Raw genomic sequence first — 24,616 nt, 5'->3', positions numbered from 1 at the left:
ACCTTCAAACAAACAAAAGCACACCGTCTAGCCCCCACCCCACCCCCTCCATATTGTGTCACTGGAAGCTCTGTGGGGGTTGCGAGCAGACAGTTGTGCTATGAAGTAAGATTGAAGTAATTAAATGATCAGATTCTTACTAAATTTTTCTACAAAGACGCACGCACTCTCTCGTGCACAGATAACCCTGCTTGTTTCAAGTTTTACAACCACCTCATCTGGGCAGGAAAATCAGGAAGTCACTGGAGGCGCACCGTGCTGTTGTAAATGTCCTGATTATAAAAAGAAAAGGAAAAAAAGAAGGATGAAAGGGAGTGGAGTGGGAACCCTGACTTGAAAGACCCGCAGAGCAGCAGCCTCCCGTCCCCAGCCCCTCTGCTAGGGCTTCAAGGCCCTCAAAGCATCTTGTCCCCAGTACTGCTCACAGCAGCCTCAGGGAAAACACAAACCATTGAAGTAAAAGAAAATTCTAGCCTTTGATATTCTCTCTCTCTCTTCTGTTTGTCTCTGAAATACAAACCCACAATGGTTATCACAGAGACTTGATCTCAGACGCCTGAGATTGGCCGGCCTTCTGGAGCAAACTCTTTTTTGCCTCCCCCTTCTCTTTGATTTCTTGTTTGGGGAACTGTTCTCTTATTGGTCTGTTTAGCTGAGGACAGCAGTCCACATGCACTCAGGGACCTCTCCCGGTATGGGTCCCCCACCCCAGCTACCATGAACCCCTCAGCGAGCTAACAGTTTACATCCGTCACACAAGCGACATTTACCGTGGAGCTCACAGAGCTCCTGAAAACCAAACGCAGTAGCCCAGTGTTCAGGAACCAAGAGTGTCCCCCGTCATTTGCATAAGCTCTGTGTCTTAGAACCCCGTTATCCTTGATGTTCAGAACAAAAAGTTTTTCTCCTTGGAGGCCTTCAGCCCTATCTCCACATCTCCCGGAGAGAGTATCCTGCAGGACTGAGACTCATACTCCTCACTCTGACCCCATGTAACTGCCCCGTGGCCCTTGGACACTTCATAGTAAAAGGATTTTCTGTTCCAGAAGGGGCCATTCTGCAAAAGGTTCAGGCTGTGTCCCTGTTAGGTCGAGGTTGCTGGAGGCAAGGTGAAAAGAAAGACAGACAGACGCCGATCCCGGAGCAGAAGCTATCTTTAATAAGAACAACTGAAGGGCTAAAGTTTCTCCCGGGAATGGAGACTAGGCATATGAGGTGGAGGTCTTGGAGTTCTAATGGCTGTAAAAGGGTTAGCGTCCATCAGTTGGAGTCTCAAAGTAGAAGTCAGTGGGTTTGGTATGTGGGTCTTACCAGAAGCTTCCATGAGTGTTCAGTCAACTCAACTCTCCTGTGCTCTGTGCTCCACACTCACTGCTCCCAGCTCCCTGCTCTGTGCTCCACACGCAGTGTTCCATGCTTGTGCACTGTGCTCCATGCTGGTGCTCTGTGCTCCACACTCAGTGCTCCATGCTTGTGCACTGTGCTCCATGCTGGTGCTCTGTGCTCCACACTCAGTGCTCCAGGCTTGTGCTCCATGCTGGTGCTCTGTGTCCACACTCAGTGCTCCCATGCACTGTGCTCCATGCTGGTGCTTGCTCCACACTCTGTGCTCCATGCTTGTGCTCTGTGCTCCACACCTGTGCTCCAGTGCTCCCATGCTCCCATGCACTGTGCTCTGTGCACACTCAGTGCTCCATGCTGGTGATCTGTGCTCCACACGCAGTGCTCCATGGTGCTCTGTGCTCCACACCTGTGCTCCATGCTCGTGCTCTGTGCTTCACACTGCCCAGTGCTCTGTGATCCACACCATGCTCATGCTCTGTGCTCCACACCTGTGCTCCATGCTCATGCTCTGTGCCCACACAGTGCTCCATGCTCGTGCCTGTGTGCTCCATGCTCATGATCTGTGCTCCACACTCTGTGCTCCATGCTCATGCTCTGTGCTCTCAGTGCTCCATGCTCATGCTCTGTGCTCCACACTCAGTGCTCCATGCTCGTGCTCTGTGCTCCACATTCAGTGCTCCATGCTCGTGCTCTGTGCTTCACACGCAGTGCTCCATGCTCATGCACTGTGCTCCACATGCAGTGCTCCATGCTCGTGCTCTGTGCTTCACACTCTGTGCTCCATGCTCGTGCTCTGTGCTTCACACTGTGCTCCACACTCAGTGCTCCATGCTCGTGCTCTGTGCTCCACACTCAGTGCTCCATGCTCATGCTCTGTGCTTCACACTCAGTGCTCCATGCTCATGCTCTGTGCTCCACACTCTGTGCTCCATGTTCGTGCTTTGTGCTCCACACTCAGTGCTCCATGGTCGTGCTCTGTGCTCCACACTCAGTGCTCCATGCTTGCCCAGTGCACTGCACTTCTCAAAGACCTGGAGTAAAAATAGTAAATACTAAAATCTCCACCCAACCTCTATGCATTCATTGCAGATTATCTGATTCAAAGATACAGCTGTTTCTCAAATTACAGTGGGGTTATGTCCTGATAAGCCCTTCAGAAGCCAAAAATATCCAGTCAAAAATGCATTGAATAGAGGCTGGAGAGATGGCTCAGCAGTTAAGAACGCATACTCCCAACAGTCACACTGGACAGCTCACAGCCACCTAGAACTGCAGCTCTAGAGGGCCCTACACCTTCCTCCACAGCACCTGCACACCCATGGCTGCAGCACCCACACATGTATGGCATACATACGTGTACACACACACACATACACATGACTAAAAATAAAAATAAATCTAACAACAGCCCCACGTGGACTGTACCTACCCTCCACACTTCCTTGCTAAGCGGTGGTCTGTACTGCACTTGGGACTGGAAGTCAGGTTCACTGCCACACCCATGCCCAGCATCTTGAGAGAGGATCCAAATCCAAAGTTTGAAGTTGCTACTGAATGCATATCACAAGTCAAAGAGGATTCTGCGTGTTAAAAGTAACAAAGAAAACCAGAATTCGGCTAGGTAGTAAAATGCTATGTAAATAAATCTTTGGGTTTTTAAAATTTAATCCTCGGTAGGACAAGAGTGGGAGAGGCGAAGGAAGATGAGGGCAGAGCTTCAAAGTTACCCTGATCAAAACACCTGAGTGTGCTAATAGCTTTCTTATCAGAAGCTCTTCAGGGCCAGAACCTGCTGGAGACCCGAGGATATGATGATGTCAAATGTTTTCATGGTGCATAGTTAGAGCCACAGTTGGAAGGGAGAAGATGTCACTCAAAGATAAGGAAATTGGACCTGAATTTTATAACTGAATTTAATTAGCACTGATTTGAGGTTGAGAGGACCTGGTTTTTCCAGTTTGCAGGAAATGCATCTTCACCTGCAGGGTCTGTTCCAGAAGGGAAACTGGGAGGCAAAGGAGTCTGAAGCAGGGGAGGGGTCTTTGGACATGAAAGGTCTCCATCTTGGGTTTCCTCTGTGATGTTATAAAACCCCTGCTTCCCTTTTTCCTTTGCCAAATGCCACACCTCCCCAGCATCAAATGCCAACCTAACACCCATGGAGGCCACAGACCTCCCCACCACAGCAGCCCCTAGATAGAAATGGGAAAAGCACACAGCGTTCAAAGGCGAGGGGAAAGACGCATGCTCCCTGAAGCCTGTGGGATGCAGAAGGAAAAATTCTCAACAGAGTGGAGCTCTCCTAAGAACTTCCTTGCTGGAAATCTCCCCCTCTTAGTGGATCTGAAGACAAGTGGAGTATAATATTACCATTAAAAGAGGTATCTGGGACCATTCCTCATCCACATACCCAGCTGTACATCTTCTGACCTGGTGAAATGTTTTGAATAGTAAATAAAGTATGTTTTTGGGAAGTCCTGGGAAGATAGTCAGGGTGCACTATTGAAGAGGAAGGCTTAGATTATTGAAGTTTTATTTTTCAGTGTTAGGCTGAACTTTATAGAACCTCACTAAATTAATGGGGATAAATTCATCCTTGTTCTAAATGTATCGCTGATATACAGTTTTATTTTTGTCATGATGTATGGCCTTTTGAAGATCTTGCTTGAGGTGCTCTGAGTGGGCATTTTGCCTGCTTGTTTGTCTCACTGCACTGGCAGAGGTGGGGAAATTTGAACCCAGAGCCTTGCCATCAATGCCAGGCAAGTCTGCTGTCACTTAGTCATATCCCCAGCCCTCTCAGTAAGTAACAAAGACTGCCTTGAACTCACTTTTTAGTTCAGTAAACCCTTGAACTCCAGGCCTCCCTCCTCAGTGTCCCTAACAGCTGGGGTTAGAGGTGGGCAGCCCCGCACCTGTTCAGATGGCGGTCTGGTTAGGGAGAGCCACGGTCTGCATTGCGTGAGCAGTGAGCTAAAGCTTGAGCTCTGGGTCTGAGGGAGCTTTCCTGTGGACTTACCTTTTACATTTGTCCTTTCTAGAATCTGCTTGCTGCAGTTTCCGATTGCTTGCAGTCTTGGTTATTAAACAACAGTCCTCTTTGTCCAAAACTTAACTTCCCTGGTTGCCAGGGGTTTTCTCTTCCCAAAGTGCCACTTTCCTCTCGGTCCAGATACCTTTCATTTTCCGTATGTGTGTTTCTTCTCCACCTTACGGGGAACACAGCTCCATGGCAGCTCCTCTCCACCCCTGCTTACCATAGTAGGGTTACTTTGAGCATCATACAACAAGGATTGGGGTAGTAACAGGTAGCCTGGTTGATTTCTGCCTCCAACACAATTTATCAGTAGGAACTCAGAAAATTCCAGGTCTCATTTCCCCTGAAGCAGACTGAGAGCAGGCTTAGAGCTCTTTGGTGGTGGTGGTTGAGGGGGGTGGTCATCTAAAAGACAGCCTTCTGAGACACTCACTGAGGTAGCCACCACCCACTATGCCTGCTTACCTACATTTAAACTTCATACACAAAAAACTCAATGTCACAAGCTTGCTAGCCCACGTGCAGTTTTTAGCTGCATCCCCAATAGGTCTCAACTATTCATTGAGAAAAACCGTTTGGGAAATGACTGGCCTCCACTGGAATTGGGTTGGGGCTGTGCTGGTCCTGAGGGTGATGTGAGACTGAGCAGGGATTGGCTCAGCTGAGCTGAACTAGGGCTCATTTCACCCCACATCCACTGCTGACTTCATCCCCTGCCTGGGCCTCTTTACACCGGCCCTGTCTGTGAGTGCCCATTTTTTGTTTGAATATCAGGGAAAAAGGATCTTCCCTTGCAGGCTTGAGGTCACAGGGCAAGTACCTCTACCTCAGAGTTACCTGATTGGTCATAATATACCGTGGGGCCCCCAGAGTGGTTAAGTGATGTGTTCTCTCTTCTCCATCATGATTTATAAAATGAAGTCCTGAAATGTCCTATGGAAACTGTGCAGATCTTGAGAACATGGTGTTCTCATGGCTTGTATGCTGTGGTGGTACACTGTGACTTTACGTGTAATCCCAGAAGGCAGTGGTGACAGGGACACGGAAGTAATAAATATACCATGACTACAGGCAAATTTACAACAACCACAGACTAACAACTTAACTTTAAAAAAGCTTTCTCCCAGTTCTTCTAATTTGATTGCTACCAATTTTAGAAGACCAACAAAGGATCTTTAAAAGCAAATGGAATTTGTCTTTCCCATGGTTCCTGTGGACTGCAGTTTTCCTCAACTCGAGGATTATTTGTTGTACGTTGGCTCACAGATCTTTCACCTGCCACAGGTTCTCCGCTAAGATTGGAGGATGTGAAATTTTATAACATACTTTGCAATAGTGGAATAACAATATTTTTGACTTGTATGCATAGTCAAATGAGCTAAGTTATGAGAATCATGGCCTTGCAGAGTCCTGAATATTGTAATGAGGGCCATGGAAGGGACAGTGCACAGCCTTCCCTGGCACATGCCCCACAGGACCTTATTACAGTTGATTGATTGACATTCGGAATTCCCTATCAAAACCAGTATCCACAGTAGACTCCACCTCTCCAGCCTCCCTGGGAAATTCTCTGATTAACTCACAACACAGGTACTTTCACTAGCTCTCTTGTTGGATTTGTAATAAAACCGCTGAAAAGGGAGGATCTCTAGATTTGTTTTTAGCCCAGCATCACTCTGCCAAGTCCAGCCTGTCTACATGTGGCCATAAGAAGTGTGTGTGATACTTTACCTAGGCAAACATGAGGATGCCATTCTGGTAAATGGTGGCTTTGGGGTGGGGCCATATTTACTCACTAGTAGTTGAATGAATTTAGACGATTAATCCAGTTTCCTTTTGCTGGCAATTCAAGGGTTTGGATGTAGAACTATGTATATGCTAAGCCCTATCCCCAATCAGATGTTCAGTTGCCCTCAATCCTGGTTGTTAGCTAGAGTGGAAACATCAGTATAAGGGATGTGTCACTAGGTGTGTCCTCACTGTAGGACATTCAGACCACCAGTGGACCCTGACCTCCAGTGAATGGGTCAAGACTAGCATTTTCTTTAATTGTCCAGCATTGTAACATGGAATGGAATGGAGACAGACTCTCATGTAATAAGCATTGGTTTATAGAGCCTACATATGTGCAATTGTGATGTATAGTTCTGGTTACTATGGCAACAGATTTGTTGACTTGTTGGTGTTGGGGTAGACACATCTTCTTCTTGTTGGCCAGTGCTGCCACCAAGCTACTGAAAGATCCGTACATATTTGGTCTTAGCAAGTATTCCCTGTGGTAAAGGCTGACCAAATATGGGGCATCTGGAGCCAGTTCCTGGGCCTACACCCAGTCATGGCAGGGAGCATGGCAGCAGGCATGGTGCTGGAGAATAAGTAGCTGAGAGCTAATCCTGCCCTGCAGAGGGAGACAGACAGACAGACAGACAGACAGACAGACAGACAGAGACAGACACAGACACAGACACAGACACAGAGAGAACTGCATCCTGACTTGCAGGCTTCCAGGGAGACAGAGAGAGAGAGAGAGAGAGAGAGAGAGAGAGAGAGAGAGAGAGACAGAGACAGAGACAGAGACAGAGACAGAGACAGAGACAGAGACAGAGACAGAGAAACAAAGACAGAGACTGGGCCTGGCATGGGCTTTTGAAACCTCAAAGCTCACCCTCCACCCCCAACCTCCAACCCCAGCTCCCATTCTTCCAAATCCATGTCACACTTCCTCTAACAAGGCCACACCTCCTAACCCTTCTAATCCTTTCAAACAGTTCCACTCCCCAGCAACTAAGCATCAAATAGATGAGCCTACGGGGGGGGGGGGGGTATTCTTAGTCAAACTACCACACACACACACACCACAGCACACATACACACACTCACATATACACCACACCAAACATATACTCCCCACACACACATACACCACACACCACACATACACACACCCACACACACCTACACCCCCCCCCCCCACACACCCACCCTATATGCACCACACACACACCACACCACACACACACACACACCACACACACACACACACACACACACACACACACACACACACACACACACACACCACATCCAGGCCGTCCTGGCCAGAGGCCCCATGTGTGTAGGTGCCACTGCCTAGGAACATTATAGTTGAGATTCTTCAGCAGAAGCTGTCTCATTCCCATTCCTCCCTTCTCTTAAGACTCTCATGGTGCTAGCTAAGAGCACCACCTGGTTCCACTATGCCTTGTGTCTTCTACTTTGCACACTGGTAAGATCAGATTCTCTCCTGTGACTCTCCAGGCCTGAGACCAGGTGGCCCAGCAGCCAAGGTCCCAAGCTTGACCTTGCAGCAGCCTTGACAGCATCACTGACATTTGGCTTCTCCTGTATCACAAGCCCCTCCCCACCCCACACATACCATTAGGCACTGTTCCAGGAAGTTCCTGGAGTCAGGAATTCATGAGAAGCCACAGAGAGCTTGGGTTAGCACAAATGTATCCCTGACTGCAGCACATACCCCAAGCACAGCCTCTGTTCTTCATCGCTGGTGACTGCAGTTACCTCTGCCACCAGCTATGGGACCACTTCAAGGGGACTCATCAAAGGAGGATGATATTGTATAGTGCAGCTGGGATCCTGACCCTGTGCCTTTTCCCGTGCGGCCTAAAAGCAGGACAGCCCTCAACTCTCCATCCATCCTTTGGAGTGACTTATGGCTTCAATGATCCAAACAACCAGAATTTCACCCTTAGACTGCCAGGCCTCCTGGGCTACTGTGTGTCCCCAGAAGCAGTCCTGTAGGAACCCAGCCTCCCAACTGCAGCACTGGCTTTGTGGTTTTACAAGGAGGTGTCTTCCTAGCCTCCAGCAGCCCTCTGCCCCACCATCCTCCCGCTGCCCTCTGCCCCCAGCAAGCCCTCACCCATTTGTCTGCTTTAAGCTTTCCCACTGCAGGAGGGAACAGCTCACGGTTGCTAATGAAAGTGATCGCAATCCCCGCGTATTTATCTTAGATTATGGTCGTTAGGAGCTGAAACAGCTCCAACAGCAGTCTGCGGTTGATGTGAAAACAGGCGAGTCTCAACAATGAGCTTAAGGAAAGGTGTCAGGTATAAATCTCGGCTTCAAACACCAGGGTGCATTCCAAACTTCAGAGACACCTCTTTGAATAAAGGCCCCCCCCCAACCCCTGTTTTTTTTTCAATCCCGCCTTTCTTGTCCTTGGGCCTGGAGCAGGATGAAAGTGCAGGGGTGTGTGCGTTCATTTAGTCTGATAATGAGGGCGAGGCTCGCGGGCATGGTAATTTGGCAGCTTCGGGACTTCCTGTAACTGTTTTAATTCTTTTTTTTTTATCCAAAGGCTGCTTAAAGACAAACATTTTTTGTTAAACTACTGGTGCTTCATTTTCTGCAGGAACCGTGCAATTAATCTTGTTTATATTAAAGAGGCAGGTTGCCTCTGTCAGCTTTCCTGGGCTATAATTAATGAAGATCAAAAACGTTACAAAGACATAATATTTAGCTTAATGCAGATGAGGCTGGGCAACAGCTGCGTCAATTAGAGGAGTCGAGGGGAAAACAAATACCCTTTGGGATAACTCAGATGCACTAAAAGGCAAGGATCTTCCGGATCAGTCCCACCCTCCACCAGCCTTCGAGGTAGGCTGGGTGACAGAGTTTGGACATCAAATGGTTTATAAGGCTCCAGCAATTGCACCTCAACTGCAGTTGGAAGGGATTCGGCAGCTTAACCTGAGTTTATCCAGGTGTGTGGATGTAGATCAGAGGCTGAGAGCCTAAGTTTTAGAGAGGGGAGCCGGAAAAGAATGGGCGGGGCAGAAGAAGCCAACCGCGGTCTACCAGAACACTCTATCCCAGAACACTCTATCCCGCTAGGGCACCAAGCAAGCTTGCAAGCCCCCTGAAGACAGTTATTAGAAATGAAAACAGTGAATCAGATGAACTCAGTGGATACCTGCCTCACTTTGATGAGTTCCTAACCCCATGACTAAGACCTGTGGCTTTCACATGCGAGTTCAAAGGGGTTGGCTCTGCTTTCAAACAGCCGTGCTGCACACCAGGGCTTTGCTCTGTCACAGAGCTGATGGAAAACAGCCACGTAGAGGCCACCGAGGAATCCCGCGGACATGGCTTGCAAACTCCCAAGGAACTGTAGAGAATGTTCTGTTACCAAGCTGTCCTCTCTCCTGGCCTCACAGATTTGAGATCCCAATTACAAAAGTGCAGGGTGGGGAAGAGGAAGGAAACAGAGTAAGAAGTCAAAGGTTTTTTGTTTGTTTGCTTGCTTGCTTGTTTAGCACGTTTTGATAGCCCAGAGGATGAAGGTGGCTGAGCCCAACGAAATAATATAGGAAAATTCTACTCAGTCAAACAATTACAGAAGTATCTGGGCTCATGTGTGGCTCTGGCTTCCCAGAAGAGATAGCTATCAGAACCTGTGCATCCAGATGAGACAAATTCACTCTAGATTTTAAATGACGCCCAAGGGTGTCATTCTCGAATCTCACGTTTTAACTGCATGCCCTTTAGCTCCGTAATTCCCTCCTTCATAGGTTGCAGGAAGGATCCCGTCCTACAGATACAAAGATGTTCATTGCAACAGCATCATACTGAAAAGCAGGATCAGTCTGAAGGTTGGATATCAGAGAATTAATTGATTCGTGATTCACCAATATAATGGAATTCTTTGAACCATTACAAAGAGTGTCATTTAATGGTAACAAAGGCTCTAGGCAGGGGTTCTCAACCTGTGAGTTGAGACCCCTTTGGGAGGGTTGCATATCAGATGTTCTCACGTCAGATACCTACATTATGATTCATAACAGCAGCAAAACACAGTCATGAAGTAGCAATGAAACAATATTATGTTGGGGTCACCACAATATGAGGAACTGTATTAAAGGACCACAGCCTTAGGAAGGTTGAGAAGCACTGCTCCAGAGAATGAAAAAGCAAACCGCAAGTTCTGTATATAAAACTACCTAATCTTTTCTTAAAATGTGTTTGAATGGGCAGCCATCTTCCAGTAACTCACCAAGATGACGAACACAAAAGGAGAGAGGAGAGGCACTCGGTACATGTTCTCTAGGCCTCTTAGGAAACATGGAGTTGTTGTTCCTTTGGCTGCAAACATGCGAATCCACAAGAAGGGTGATGTCGTAGACACCAAGGGAATGAGCACTGTTCAAAAAGGAATGTTACCACGGCAAAACCGCAAGAGTCTACAGTGTCACCCAGCATGCCATGGGCATCATTGTAAACAAGCAAGTTAAGGGCAAGATTCTGGCCAAGAGGATCAGTGTGCGGATTGAGCACATCAAGCACTCAATGAGCAGAGATGGCTTCCTGAAGCGGGTGAAGGAGAACGATCAGAAGAAAGAGGAAGCCAAAGAGAAAGGCGCCTGGGTTCAGCTGAAGCTCCAGACTGCGCCACCCAGAGAAGCCCCCTTTGTGAGGACTAGGAAAGGAGCCTGAGCTGCTGGAGCCCATTCCATACGGATTCACGGCCTAATGGACAAAATGGAAATAAAGGACCCAGACTGCAAAGTGTTTTCCTTAAATTAAAAAAAAATGTGTTTGAACAAATAAAACACTGAAATAAAATGCAGAGTGGGATTGAAATTTTATTTCCTTTTTAGATATTTATTTCCAGTTCTAAAATCAGAAAATAAATATTGTAGTACTGAGCATTTCTTGGCACTCATATGTGCCAGACAGTCTGGGTTAGGCTCTAGACAGCGACGTTTACTGATGAGATTACCACACACAGATGGGTAAGTCTTCCGGGACACTGTTACCGAGTGAGCAAACAAGAACTTTCTTACTTGTTTTCTTCTGACACCAGGAAGCCCAGTGGATTAGAATCAAATGCTCTATAATTGAGCTGCTGTTTGTATCAGAACACTTGGCTCCCAGTTGGTAGAACTGTTTGGGAAGGATTAGGAGGTGCAGCATTGTTGGTGGAGGGTGTCAGCTGGGGCCTCTGAAAGGTCATGACTTAGGAAAGAAAAATCAGTCCAATCCTTGGGGCTAAAGGCTGTGACTTCAACAGTCCAGCCCTGATAAAGAAAGTCAACAGAACCTTCCAGTAACTTAACAGCTTTTCTAAAGTATATCATCATAATGTTATGTACGAGAAAACATTCCAGCAGCAAAATAAAATAATAATTTTAAAAATAGTTGATAGACACAGTATAAAGGGAGGTAATAAAGACTTGGGAACAACTAATTTTTATATGCTCAAGGATTTAAAGGAAATCTGAGCACAGCAAGCAGATGGAGAGCTTCAGCAAAGAAAGTGAGATTCTTTTTTAAAGGAAACTTGAGAAGAGAAAGGGCTTAACCCTGTGGAGGTTAAAAGGAGCAGTGAACCCGAGTTAGATCAGTTGAATTTATCTAAAAAGCAAAGGATTAACACCGTTTTTATCAGGCCCTTCTCTTGCTCAGAAACCCATTGTCCCCTGCCTTACCCGCCCACCGGAGACAGAATCTCTTTATTCCAGGCTCTTTGCAGCCAATCCTCAAGCTTCCATCTACCTCCATCGCCTATGCCTGTATGAGGTCCCACCTCATTCGTTTTCTAGTTTGTTTTTCTGTTGCTGTGATGAACACTAAGACCAAAGAAGACTTTGAGAAGAAAAGATTTATGTCATTTTACATTTCCAGGTAACAGTTTGTCAGAGGGAAGTCAGGGCAGGAACTCAAGGCAAGCGCTGAAGCAGAAGTCATGAAGGAGCATGGCTTGAGGATCACAGCCCACGGCTTGCTCAGCCCAGGGCCACCTGCCTGGAGGTGCCTCTGGACACAGAGGGCTGGGCCCCCTCATATCAATTATTAACCAAGGCAGGGCTCCACAGAGTCAGTGTGGCTAAGGGAATTCCTCACTTAAAGGTCCCCCTTCCCCAGGGACTCTAGTTTGTGACAGGCTGGCACATGAGCAAACTATCCCTAAGGACTTGTTATCTTTCTGAGTACTGTGACCATCTGAAGCCCTCTCCTTTACTTCCCCTCCCAGTCGACTGAATGATAAACACACATCACCCCGTCCCTGTCCTCAGTGCTCAGTCCTGCTCACCTTTCTACAGCCCAGCCTTCTTCATCACGGCACTCCATTCAGTCTCGGAGCCCAGTAACATCTGCAGTTACTAAGCACATAGCTATGCTATAACAGAGTCCTTTGGCTATTTCTCTCAATAAAGTCTTGCAAAGATCTTCACTGAATAACACAGACCTAAGAGGCACTCGTGGGCTGGTAAAATGCAAGGGCCTCCTGATATATTTAGCCCAACATCCTCCGTGTATCTACAGATGGAGAACTTGAAGACCTGGGTGAAGCGTCTTACCCATCCTGGCACAGAATTCTTCTTTAAACCACAGATGCCCATACCCATGCAAGGTCATAAGGAAACCATACGAAGGATGTGAAACAATTACTTTCAAATACATGTTTAAATTTTAATGGGACTAACGCCCCCCACCTCATCGTTTATAGTCTGCCTTGAATTACTTTCAAACTTCTCCCAGTTTACTACCTGATAGTCCACCAATCATGAGTGGCAGATGTCCTAGCCTTAAATGATCTTAGACATAGATTCTGAGGTACCAGAAATAAGTGTCAGTCAGCTCTTGGTAACAGTCTACTAAGCTTAGGTTGACCCTTTACTGGAGGTTGGTCATTGAAGTAAGATTCCACCAAGCTAGATAAAAGAGAAGATGGCTACTTAGATGATTCAGTGCACAGGTGCCATCCACCTCTGTGGACTCCTCAGAGTGCTGAGAAATACTTGAGTAGGTAGCTATCAGCCTGGTGAGCATGCACCAGGAAATAGATGGCCTAGGATAGGTGTGTTGCCCAGAACACAGCGTTCGTCCTATCAGATGCTTGGTTGGAGGGAGGCATAACAGAAGCTACAGCTGAGTCCCCGGCAAGCCGCTCCTCCGAAGACACGCCCCCTACTTATATCAGCCACAGGCAATTGCTGCTCATGCAGGGGTATAAAGATAGAAGCTCCAGGGTGTCCTACAGGGACACCATTTGCTGAGACTACAGTACAGCCTCTCTTCCCTTCTGCCCCTCCAGCTTTCCCTGAACTTTCATCTCCAGCACCAGGTTCATGTTACTAGATGGGGAGCTGCAGTGCCCACAGAACAGAGTGTAGGGAACAGATGAAGTTTTGAGTGACTGTGTATTGTTAACATGATCATGGGGGACGGCAAGGACCCTAAAACCTCAAACTTATGGGATGGCAAGTCTTTCCCCTGGTCAAGTATGGGTGTCGGCAGTGTGTGCAGAAAGTATCATCCTCTTGGATGGCTGTCTGTAGGATGATGTCATATAGGTGAAGGCAGGTACAAGATAAAACAAGGCCTGTCATTGGACGAGAAGGAAGGATGGGCAGGAGAAAAGTTTTGGAGAGAGTAGGAGACTGGTGCGAGGAGAGGCAGCGGAGAGAACATGGAGGCTGATGTTAAGATTCCTCTCTGCACAGTTATAGGTTGTTATGAATATTATTAAGGGATGGATGTGTACAGGGCTTTATATGTCTAGGAGGACAATTATATCTTATCAATTGGTTGTAAGTTAATCGTGTGGATGTATTGTACACTGAGCATTTAACCCATAAATCTGGTGTTGGGTTCCAGTTTGCTGAGTAATGATCTCACCGGGTGTTGGGAGTGTGAACAGAGTCTGTGACAGGAAGCTGTGCTTGTCTATAGAATGCTGATGGTGTGGGGCCACGCTAGCACAGCCCATGGAACACTATGTGAGTCTCAGGCGTGGTGATAACCACCAAGGGACAGTGTGTGAAAGCGGTAACAGAGAAACAGCTAGAATGAGCGGATCCTCGGGAGTGGGAACTGGCGGGAACCAGGACGAGTGTCATTTTTCATAATTTTACAGCAGCAACTGTAGCCTGAGCCTGAGCTTTGGCAGGGTCCCCATACTGGTACGAGCTAACCCACCTCCTCCTTCAGCTGCATAGAAACCCACCTGAGTTTCTGGGCTGCTGGTGCATCTCCATCAAAAGGCATGGCCTACCGATCCCAGCGTTTCCTGCACGTAAGCGTGTCGTCTCTTCATCCCCCACTTCCCCATCACGCAAGCCCCAAAGCCACTGTCCTCGTTAGGGTCCTTGCTGTGGTGAAACTCCATAACCAAGAGCAAGTTGGAGGGGAAAGGGTCTGTTTGACTGACACTTCCATATCATAGTCTGTCATCTAAGGAAATGAGAAGAGGAACTCACTCAGGGAAGGAACCTGGAGACAGGAGCTGATGCAGAGGCCATGGAGGGTGCTGCTCACTGGCTTCCTTCCCATGACTTGCTCGGCCTGCTTTCTCCTAGAACTCTGGACCACCAGCCCAGGGATGGCTCCACCCACAATGGGCTGGGTCCTCCCCCATCAAACAATAATTAAAAAAATACATTATAGACTTGCCTACAGACCAATCTGACAGAGGCATTTTCTCAATTGAGAGTCCCTCTTTCAAATGGCTTATGTCAAATAGATATAAAACTAGACAGCACGGTCATGTACTTCTTGGTCAGAGAGGGAAGCAAGTGGTCAGTGTTACATACACAGGGCAGACTTAGTGACGCTGTGGCATGAGGGCAAAACTACGCCCTGCCTCACCTCTCAGCCACATGGCTGGAACAGGACCAATTAAACGGTACTTGTGATTCCCAAATTAATCTGACCCTACCCCCACATACTGTTTGGTCCTTGTTAGAAATAGTGCTCCTTGACCTACAGTAAAGTCCCATTGAAACATCCTGAATACAAAAACTGCTCTCAGGACACCTAGTGTTGGAGCTTGGCCTACCCTGCCTCACATGTACTCAGGGCACTTACACCAGCCTGCAACTGGGTAAAGTCACCTACCACAAGGCCTGCTGTGTGTGGGTGAGAGCTCACCATTGGCTACAGTCAGTGGTCATTAAAGTGTGGCTGCTACAGGATGCACGTAGCTTCCTTACCATCACTCTGTCATAAAGCTGTACGTCTGGGACTGTTGTACATGAGAAAGAATATGTTTTAGAGGGCTATGGATGTCTCTGCTGTAAGAGCTCGGATGTGTCCCTATGTGTTCCAGCCATTTCCTGAGGTCAGACATTTCCCAGGTGTCCTTGCTCCAGCATCGCAGCTGGTAGAAACCAGTGTTTGCACAATGACTGCCTGGTGGGCCCCGGTACCACGGCCTGTCTCCACACTCTGGAGATACAAGGCCTTCTAACCAGACATGGCTTGCCACAGGGACCTTGTGAGACTTTGAGCTGGAAGGGACATGACATCTGCCACTGAACACTGAAGATCTGGGCACTGATAAGTCAGGATCTTTGCATTTTGTGGGGTTCTGGAGAAATGAGATCATGCATTTTTCATGCTATCTATGAGCTAAAGCAGCTCTCTGGTAGGCATTACTAGCTTCTGCTACCCTAAACCTCACTTCCAACCTCAAGTGACCTTTCTAATGGGCAAAAGAAGGAATCCCTGGGCAATTTCTAAGTTTATAAAAGGTGTTTTCATGACCTTACACGTAAATCATGTCCTGGTTTGGACACTGGTTGGCAGCAGGAGATCATGGCCCACAGCAATGTAAGGTGCAGCAAGGCCATCTAAAGCAGCTGGCCCAGGCCCTGGCTACACAGCCACACAATGAGTACAAGTTAGCCAGCCACACTCTACCACTGACAGGAAAACAAAACTGTCACAATGTCTGTCTGTGTGTCTGTCTGTCTCTGTGAATAATATTCCTTTCTTCTTAAAAATAATTACTTTGTTTTTTTTATTGAAAATGGCCTCTGCTAAAAGTTTATAAAAACAGGGTAATAAAATATGAAGAAGGAAGCAGGGGGGTGGTTCTAATTCTCCCACCCAGAAATAACTATTATCAACTTGCAGTAGACAGTTCAGGAATGGTCGTACATGTGAGGCAAGTCCTTGGAGTTTTTCCAGGAAAGAGTTCTGTTACTTCTTAAAGGAATGCAGCATCCTGAAAGACATGACAAGAACTCCAGCCTTAGTGCTGTTCTCTTCTTTGAACAGTAACTGCCAAAGTCATCACGTGTGCGGTTAAGCCATCTCACTCTGTGGCAAACAGGGGTGGCTCAGGACAGATCCACGGGCTTCTCGCAGCCCCTGCTTCAGGCAGGACCTGGGCTGATGTAGACATGCTCATGTGCCTGTTGTCCCAGGTGTGTCACCATCCCCAAGGACAGCCCTGACTGCAGGTGCTAGCAGGAGTCTGGGTGATTCCGAGGAGCCCCTCACGGTGAAGCAAGGGAGGCGGGGGTGCCAGGTGGTGCTCCAGGATGCACTCTGAGCATTTTACCTGGCATGGAGGACGGCCAGGAGGAGGGCTGTGTGTCCTCAAGCACTCGGCAGCCCTTGGCGGCTCTCCCAGGTGGCTGATTTCCTCATGCTTGAGGATTAGCGCTTCCAGCAGCGAGGCAGAGATGTGCGGTGTGATGATCTCGGTTGGGAATCTCTAGTTCGGTTCCGGCAGTGTCAGAAAGAAACCTAGGACAGAGCAGTTTCTCACAGCATAGGACCTGCCCCGGGCATGGATACTTCTGCTTTCTGTCCCCTTGACCTTACCAAATGGAGGTAGACAACACGTGTCCTTAAACCACAAAGCACACGACAGGGTTCCCTCCTCTATATTCCACTGCATGCCCAGACCACATTTTCTCAATGAGGGACCCCATGATCTTTGAAATAAATATGTCTCAACTTTTAAAAAAACTTAGCTGCATTTTCCAATCATCTTCCCTAGAATTCTAGGTGGCTGATGTATATGATGATGCTCAAATAAAGCAAATTTTATTCATGCTGTCAACCTTTCTTTCACCTGGCTCTCATGAGGTTCCCACAGCAACCCTTTCCAGGATTTTAATGTTAGCAGGCTTCAGTCTTTTAAGCTTCAATTTTATTGTGGTACCAGTATAGTTCAGTTCTAAATATTTTGGCATCACTGGAGGGTTTTTGATGTAGGGATAAATAAGCTATGGCATTCCAGCCATGAGAGCATTGAAATGCATGGGGAACACTAATAAACAGTCATTTATGCATAGCCTGGTTCATTCTTTGGCAGAGCACCCACTAGCCTCTCCCAGGGCCTCTGGAGGAGGGCTCAGCCATCAGTGTGCTTGGTATGGTCCTTTGTCTCTAGATAAGATCCTGCCCCATGCCATCAGAAGGTGAAGTTTCCATGCAACCAGACAATAATACTACATGCATACAGCCACAATTCCCTATGGTCCGAGACTCCAAGTTGCACAGTCTGGGGTAACATGATAACCAGGGAGCCATGTCACGTTAGTAGAGCAACTGCCCAACTTCAATTAAGCAGAGATGCTAAGGGTTGCCCTGAGGCTGTCGTCCACACAGGCAGAATGGAGATCTCACTGTAAGCCTGGGCAGGCTCTAGAGTCTGCCTCTGCCCTTGCTGACTCTGGAACTGGCTCTGTGACCCAGCTCTTTTCTCCGTGAGATAGGAACCACGGCCCATCTCTCCAAACCCTGAACCTGAGCTGCTCGTGGCTCTGGGCCGATGGCTGAGCAGACCAAGCAGGGAAAGCTGTCTACCATTGGCATGAGTGTCCCAGGTCCTTCCTGTCACCACTGACATGAATAAAACTCCCATTAGATTAAGGAGGACAGAGGCGATTCACAGTGACACTGTTGCAGTGGACCTATTTTGACTTTTGGAAGAAAACGCCACTTTTTCTGATTCTGATCCATCTTCTCACGTTCACCACCTTAAAATCCTTCCTCTTGTTACCCGCGTTGAGAAGGAGGGTCGCCAAGGCACAGGAGCAGAGATGACTGCTGCAGTTACCGCTCAGGGCTGTCTCTTGTCCACCTGGACCCAGCCCAGTAGCATCCCTAAGGCAGTTGACTGAAGTTGTCTCTCCAGTGTGCAGATGCCAGCACGCAGCCCAGACAGACCCAGGCGAGCGCTTGTGTTCTTGTTGTTCAACACACCGGGTCAATGAAAGGATGCCACAATCAGGTTCTAACTGGCATATAGTAATTAGACAGATTTGTGGGGCACAGGATGGTATTTAAGTGTGCGCGCTAGATTGGGAAGATTGGTGAGTCCGCCATGCCCAGCCTTTATTGTTTCTTTGTATTGGGAACATTTAACTACTAGCTCTCTCTATGTGCGACCAATCGTTATCAACATAGCTACCATTCACACAGCAGGACACTAAAATCTCTTCCTCCTGCCCCACAACTGCATTCAAGGCCAATCTTTGCTCTGAAATTTTTTGTGCAGAACTTAGGGTGGCATTGGAAGCAAGTTTACCCAAACCTGTGTGACTGTCAAAGCCAGTTCTGGGATCTTCCAGGTTAGTTGCAGTCTGTGTCGGCAAGGGCAATCCTATTTTTCTTTTTTTAATCAGTGCCCAGACTATAACCAGTGCCTCATGCATTGTGGGTACTCTCCGCTGAGTTCCAGCCCCAATTCCTTCCATTCTTTTTCTAACAGTGCATTTACTACTTCAACAATGACTCCACTCTGAAGGCAGGTCTGGGGAGGGAAAGGGGATAGAGGGTAATTGCACGACAATCTACCTGTGTTAGTGAGTGGTTTAGCTGTATGAAGAATGAGTGGAGCCAGGAGCAGGTTTTACTCCCAGGCCCACTGATTGCCAAGCTCTGGAGGATGTGAGAAGTCCCTGCCTTGTACTTCATCCTGCAGAGGCCCTGAGGGTACAAAGCAGATCAATGTCAGGGGTCTGGGCTGAGCTTGCAAGGCCTCATGGCCTCCCCAGGTCCTTCCTGTTTCTGTACTTGCAAAGAGCACCCTTTCAAACCGGTGGAACGGGACTCTGATTTTGACAGGAAGGATCCAAATCTTCAAGTTCCTCGCTTCATGTTGGGACTCGAATTTAAGACAGAGAACAAAGAACTCTCTGGAAGACGACACAAAGTGCTATTTATAGTCTGCTCCATCGGGGTCATGGGTGAAGCAACATCTGGGCTGGGTTATTTCTGTCAGTGGGGACAGAGGGGATGGTCTAGCCCCAGAGTTAGGGGGGGCATCTACTTAGGAAAGACAAACAGACCAAATCCTGTCCACTCAAGTTTAGAGAGCCTGGGGCCCAGGTGGCTTTTTGTGTCTGCTGTGGGGTGATCTCAACACATTATCCCCCTGGAGTGTGAACCTTTCACGGGAAGAGTGGATACTATGACTGTACCAGGAAGTTAGACTGGCTGTTACTGACAGGGTCGAGAAGAAAGCAGGAAAGAAGCGAAAGGTTTCAGAAATCTTCATGGGTCACGGCGTGGGTGGGAGGTGAAGGAGGATCCTAACCTCTTCAGCCTCACTCAGAACATCAGCACCAAAGCCACACTGACATTTCCCAGGAAAGGTGAGAGAGAGCCCATTGGTCCCTGTGATTTCCATGATTTTCACAAGGTTGCAGAAGATGGAGATATGATGAAGCCACGCCCACAGCACTCTGAGCCCGCCCCTTTGCTGACTTGAGCCTCTCACTCTCCAGAGCCCAGCCTTACTTAACTGCCTTGCTCTCTGTTCTGGAAAATGAGAAACACTAAGCAGCTCTCGGCTCGTGCCTCTCCACAGTCCCCACTGTGTGAAAGACCTGCAAGGCACTTTGGCTTCCCATAGCATTCCTGACACTGTATTTTCGGAGAATGAACTCCCCTAGCCCACCCCACCCCTGCCTCTGCTCCTCCATAGACTCGGCAAAGTGGCAAGTGCTTCTGTGGCAGTCCTGCGTGGTAGAAAAGAGAGGATTGTACGTGACAGAGCGTCTGCCAATAGCAGAGCCTGTGTGCGCCACATCACACGGATGCCTGAGGGTATCCAAGGAAGTTCTCTGCGGCCAGGACTGCTGTCCTCTCTGTGGATACATCTCTGGGGTAGCAGGTTTGCCTGACTCCCTACTCACTGAGTGACTTGGTGAGTAACTGAGCCTCGTTAGATGCCCAGTTTCTTTCCTAAGCCAGAGAGGCTATCAGGACCAAGATCCCAGCACACAGGAATAAAGGCCACATACAAGCATAAAAAATCTGGCAGATTGTGGTGAGGGTGATGGCATACAATAGCCAATGAGCAATTGTTTCCAATACTTCCTTGAGGTGATTCTGAGAAGGTCATCATCCGTGATGGCCCTGAGCAAACACTGTTGTGCTTTAAACCGTTGGTTCTCAGCCTTCCTAATACTGTGACCCCTCAATGCCTCTATTGTGAATGCCCCGACCAGAAAGTTACTTCGTTGCTACTTCATGACTGTAATTTTGCTACTGTTGTGAATTGTAATATAAATATCTGATATTCAGGATGTCTCAGATGTGACCCACAGTGGGGCAGTGAAAACCACTGCTTTACACTGGGCATGCTCCTGTTTGCCACACTCACGGCTGGCTGGAAGGAGGCTGTGCGTTTCCCGGCTCCTCTGGATTTGTATCTTTGTCTCCCTGGCCTCTGAGGCAAGACAGCCGCTGGTCCTTCAGAAACTTTGTGAAAGCGGTTTGGAACCCTGGTGTCTCCCAGCTTCCCTGTGGACTGGAAGGAAGGCTGCAGCCTGTTTGCTTTGTGTCTTGGGAGAGTCCAAAAAGACATAGGCAAAAGCTCATTGCTCCCCCTTTTGACACCTGCCGCCTACATCAAGCAGGCAGCATGAGGTCCAGGAAACCGGAAACCATTTTTTAAAAAGAAATCAAATAGGTAAATGAAAAACTGCTCTTGCTCATTGTTATGATGGAGGGTGTGTGGTGAGGACCACCTGTGATCCCTTGCACTTGTGTAGTTGTAAAAATATAAAAAAATAAAAAAAGTATTGGTTGTCTTTTACCTCGCTAGGTCCGCACCCAAGATATCTGCTAGATATCTTGGCAGAAACACATCCCAACTCCGCCGTGGTGGCCCAGTGTCTCCTGCCGCCGAACACTTTCCTACACTCAAACCGTCACATAAAAGAACACACAACACAATAAATAATCTTAGATCCAATTGGTAAGATATAATTGCCCACTTAAACATACAAAGCCCAGTACCATCCATCCCTTAAGAACACTGATAACAACCTGTAAATACACAGCACGAGATCTTGTCCTGCCATGGCTTCTCCTTTTCTCCCTCTCCTCTCCTCCTTTCCCTTCCTTCTCATCCAATGACAGGCCTCCTTCTATCCTGGACCTGCCCCTCACCTGTATTTTACAAATTAAATGGGAAGAAGTTTCCGGTGAAGTCACCTGATTCCTGAGTATGTAACTAGGCAACTGTCCTTGGGGCAGTGGAATTAGCATCAAAATACAGATAACTCCAGGACAAACCACAACACACTTGGGACGCAGTCAGGGGGGTTGAAAATTCAAGCCTGTTTCCACTTATAATGACAAAATGGAATGATTATCCACAGCTAGGGCATGGCAGGAGGCAGGGGATGGCAGAGAGAAGGGGGGAAGGGTGCTGGGTTCAGGACTGTGGAATCTACCCAGGCACCAATCATCAACATTGCTGCCTGGATACAGATATTGTATGGTTTTATTATGAGTGACTCTTAAAACAAATGAGCATTTTAAAACTAATTTAGTCAGGAATATGAATATAAAAACACAAGCCATTCATAAGAACAGTTAGATGTTGGGTCTTCCAGAGCCCTGTGGTCTCTGAGAACAGCAACCAACACAGTGCACTGTTTCCCTAACGGCCGTGCTGGCCCTGATCCCAGCCTGCCTTGTCCAAGTGTGGGGTGGCATCTGGCTCTGTGCAAGATTAGACTTTGGTACTGAGGATCAGGATCGAGGCTGATAACTGCTCTTGGGTCCCACTCCAGTCTCCGATACTCCCGCTGGATTGACCAGGGCACTCAAGATCCCCCCAGATTCCTGTCTACAGTCTCCCCAAAGATCATGGTGACTTCAGAGAGCAATGAGGAGGACAAGGATGTGGGACGCAGGGGGTGGGAGGTTACAGCCATGACAGGTACACCTTGCCCTGCGCTCTGCACATCCCCAACCTGCCTTCACCTTCAAACTGCCCTATCATGTGGGAGCAGACTAATTTACCCACTAGAACAGTCTTAGAGCCAAGAGCCCTCTGAGACACCTTAACATCACAGTTCACTGCAACTCTGCCCTTTATCCCCTCTGTCAAGTCAAGGTCTTATTTGTCTGACGAGCTTTTCCTCTGTAGTCATATCCTATCAAGCTGTGCGACAGACAGGCCTTCTCTCCACAGCATGACTACCACCAGCTCTCCCTAGTAGAGCCCTCTGAGAGGGATAGCTGGTGTCATGGGGACAGGGCAGGCTGAGCACATGGCTTCCCAAATACCTAAAGTCTGTGAGAACAGAGAAATGAGGGAGGAGCTGAGGGGACTTGGTATGGTGTTTCCAAAACATAAAACAAGATGCCCCAGACTTCATGGGCACACAGTTAGGAAAGAATTAATGTATCTGATGCTAAGAGAAGAAAACAGAGAGGTGCCTTGGAGAGGACATGCTAGACTTCCCCCTGGTGAAGGGGACCCACCAGCTGTGGTCCACACTGTTCTTCATTGTCCTGTGCTTTCCCACTGTGACTCAGCTAATGCCTAGCCACTCTCCTTTCAAAGGCTCAGGAACAGTGCTCCTGACCTCCTGAATGTTCCAGACCCACAATGTTCCCACTAAAGTCACCAGGATTTATCTCTCTGACTTGCGTTGGCTTTTGGTGGTTTCCATGAACATGTGACATGCTCCCAGGACAAAGACAAGGTTGACTCCGTCGTTCAGTCTTGTCTAGAGTAGGTTTGCCATTGCTCTGTGATGGACAAATGGGCTGGCAGATGGGCAGGCCGTGAGAGAGGAGTACCGTGAGCCCACACAGAAAGAGAGAGGAAAGAGAGGGGGAAAGAAAGTATGGAGGAAGGGAGGGAGGGAGGGAGGGAGGGAGGGAGGGGAGAAGAGCGGTGGCTGGCCATATCACACACTGAAGTACAACAGCAAACTGCATATACAGCAGCTATTCTGTGAGGTCAGAATGCGCAGAGCAATTCCTGTGGCTTAGTGGCATTGCAGCCACGAGAAACTTGTAGCATAACACATTCCTCATGTGTTTGTGGTGAGACAGGTCTACATAAACTTACCGTGGTGCTGCTGTGTGAGAGGAAACACGGTAAAATCATCTGTGGCACTCGCTGATGATAATGAGCTACTGTGTTACCTACATGCTTATTATATTAAGTTTTAATTGTTGCTTTGAGTTCACCTCCTTTACTCACTAAAGAACAAGTTAAGGGCTAGAGAGATGGCTCTGCTATTAAGAGTGTCTGCTGCTCTTACAGAGGACCCAAGTTCAGCTCCCAGCATCCGTGCCTGGAGGCTTGTACCTGCCTGTAACTCTGGTTCCTGGAGAATCTGATGCTCTTTACAACTTCTGTAAAAATCCATACTCTTGCGAGCGTGCACACACACATGCACACACATGCGCACACACACACATGCACAAACACAGGCACTTGCATGCACACACACTTAAATAAAACAAGTCTTTAAATGAAAGCAAATGAAGCTGACCACGAAACACTGTTTCATGTTCCACTGACATCAGGCTTGAACACCCCATCCACTGTGTCTCTTCACAACACAGTTTTGTGTATCCCCCAGTTCCTCCTTCACCATGGCCCCAGGAACAGCACCACGCATACCAATGCCTGCTGTGTGCCAGGTCGCCCATTTAGGCTTGGGCAAGAACAGTCTATGACACCTGCATCGGGACAGCTCTTCCAGAACATACACATTATTATCTGTGTAAATATACTTGCATGTTTCCAAGTATAAATGTCCCTGAGAGAACACATAGACTTGCCCATGGCCCTTGAGATGCAGCAGAAGCTGGATGACCCTTCACAGCTCTGAGATTATCACCAAGGGCTTTCTGAGGGAAGAGCTCTCAGTGCAGTGATAAACAATAGTGCCCGTCCTCTAAGCCCATGGGATGTGGTTTGGATTTCTCGGTGCTTCTACATTCTCAGCACTCAAAGTCCTACCTCAGCTTCATTCCCTGTCTTTCTAGGACTCTGCTTGGTGAGACTGTCAGGTTTCTTTGCTCTGGGCTGTCCCTAGCTGTGTGGCCATGAGAGTCCTTTTCTAACAGAGCATGGCTTGCCTCACTTGCCATGGGGCCCGGTAGGAAACAGAAGTGGAGGCTCCTCGTTCAATACCATCATAGAAGACCTGTGCCAGAGGCACTCTGTCA

At 48.0% G+C, this 24,616-nt stretch overlaps 1 protein-coding gene and 1 pseudogene across 3 annotated transcripts in view; one reads left to right on the top strand and one right to left on the bottom strand.

The window, feature by feature from the left end:
• P4ha1 (prolyl 4-hydroxylase subunit alpha 1) overlaps nt 1-24,616 on the bottom strand; it is a 1,160,453-nt gene that overhangs the window by 416,218 nt on the left and 719,619 nt on the right. The gene's annotated exons all lie outside the window — the stretch shown is intronic.
• LOC116886902 lies at nt 10,423-10,910 on the top strand (annotated as a pseudogene).

The sequence above is a fragment of the Rattus rattus genome, chromosome 18 (assembly GCF_011064425.1).
Source record: "Rattus rattus isolate New Zealand chromosome 18, Rrattus_CSIRO_v1, whole genome shotgun sequence".
Taxonomy (NCBI): domain Eukaryota; kingdom Metazoa; phylum Chordata; class Mammalia; order Rodentia; family Muridae; genus Rattus; species Rattus rattus.
This window is presented reverse-complemented; position numbering and strand designations above follow the sequence as displayed.